The following is a 2,232-nucleotide window of genomic DNA, read 5'->3' as shown; positions in this document are numbered from 1 at the left end:
AGACAGGGTTTCACCATGTTGACCAGGATGGTCTCGATCTCTTGACCTCGTGATCCACCCGCCTCGGCCTCCCAAAGTGCTGGGATTACAGGCTTGAGCCACCGCGCCCGGCCTCAACACAATCTTAACTGGCTTCCAAGCCACACATTTCTGCCCACTCCTATGTAATCCTTCACTGGAAAGATGAACTGGAAAAGTTCAGATTATGATATTGAACAAACAAATAATTCTTTCATTTGTTCATTCGAAGGTTTCCCATCACTCATGAGAAGGTTCAGTTGTTTCTCCATGACACCTGGCTGCTCCATGACCCAGTGCCAGCATCTTCCCGCAAACTCATTTCCCACCCCTCCTCTTCCTACCCACACTCTCCAAACCTGAATTTCTTCCTGTCCCTCAAATACTTAACACATTCATTACCTTATGCATGCCATTTCTCCTTCATAGAATGCATACTGTTTTATTCAGGGAAAAGATCTATTCATCAAGACTGGGCAGCAATATTTTCTTCTCTGAAAAAAATTTCCGGAGTTTGCTGCTCCAACTCCACCTTCTCACAGCACACTCTATTACAGTATTAATCATGTGGTATCATCATTGCTTGCTCATAGCCTGATCTTCCCATCAATGGGTTCTGAGCGTCCTTGAAGGCCAGGACTTTGCTATATCCTTCAACACAACTGTCCTCAACATATGTTCTATAAATGCTTGAATTAAAAAATAATTGAATAATTAAGAAATGAATACAGCATGAGAAAGAATGTTTAAATAACAAGAGAAAAAAGTGTTCTCAATCAGTTTTAAGCACATTTACATAAAGAGAACTATAAACTGTTTTGATCAATATAGCTAAGGTAGATCTCTACACACCAGTAATTTAAGAGCATTAGGTTACGGCATTACTTGATGTGGGAGCCACTACTATTAAGGCAGTAACTACTTTTTGTTGTTATCATCATTATTTTATTTCACCACACTGGGCCTTATCTTCTAGAATATGGTTAGCACATGTTTTCTTAAAGGCCAGGTAGTAAATTTCTTTCTTTTTGGGGGGTGGGTGGAGACAGAGTTTTACTCTGTAACCCAAGCTGGAATGCAGTGGCACCATTATAGCCCACAGCTGCTTCAACCTCCTGGGCTCAAGTAATCCTCCTACCTTAGCTTCCAAAGTAGCGGAGACCACAGGCATGCACTACCACGTCTAGCTAAGTTTGTTATTTTTAGTAGAAAAGAGATCTCACTATGTCACCCAGGCTGGTCTCAAACTCCAGGTCTCAAATGATTCTCCTGCTTCGGCCTCCCAAAGTGCTGAGATTTCACAGGTGTGAGCCAACATGCCCAGACAGATAGTGAATATTTTAGGCCCTGTGAACTCACAGGGAACATTACATCTATTATGTAGTTATTTATATAAAATGTAACCATTTTAAAAAGGTGAAAAACATTCTTCTTAGTTAACAGGCATTAAAAACAAAACAACAGTAACAAAAAGGGTGGCGGGCCAGGCATGGCCCACATGCCTTAGTTTGCTGACCCTATTCTAGAACAACACTCTCCAACAGCAAACTAAAACAAGCCTCCAATATGAACCACATATGTAATTTAAAAATTTCTAGTGGTCGTACATTTGAAACTAGGTGAAGTTAATTTTAATAATATATTTCCTTTAATCAAACATACTTAAAATATTTTCATTATGAAGTGTAATCAACATAAAAATATACATTTTGGAAATACTAAGTCTTTGAAATCTGGTGTGAGTTTTATACCTACAGTATGTCTTAATTCAGAAGAGCCACATTTCAAGGGTTCAGTAGATACATGTGACTGGGGACTGCCAATTTGAACAGTATAGTTCTACAACTATAAAATAAAAAATTAAGGTGAAATAATACATAAGTTTCCCTTTGTTCAAAATAGTATTCAATTGTGAAGCTTATCTAACTTTCTTATATCTCACCAACACTCATTTACTTTTTCATTTATTTATGCAAGAATTTGAGATTGCATGTTTCGTAAGTGTCAGGTACCGTATTAAGCTCCAAAAAAAGGTGGACAGCTTAGGAATGGTTCTGTCTCCAAGAGTTTGCCCCCTAACACAAGAATAACAATTTATAAGCCTGTAAGAACATAACAGAATAAAAAAGCAAGTAACACAGAGACATATACATGTGAGATTGGGGGCAAGGTGTAGGCACCAAAAAGAAAATGGCCAGTTCCATCTGAGAAGGG

Source organism: Cebus imitator, unplaced genomic scaffold, assembly GCF_001604975.1.
Source record: "Cebus imitator isolate Cc_AM_T3 unplaced genomic scaffold, Cebus_imitator-1.0 Scaffold411, whole genome shotgun sequence".
Taxonomy (NCBI): domain Eukaryota; kingdom Metazoa; phylum Chordata; class Mammalia; order Primates; family Cebidae; genus Cebus; species Cebus imitator.
Note: the sequence above shows the minus strand (reverse complement) of the source record.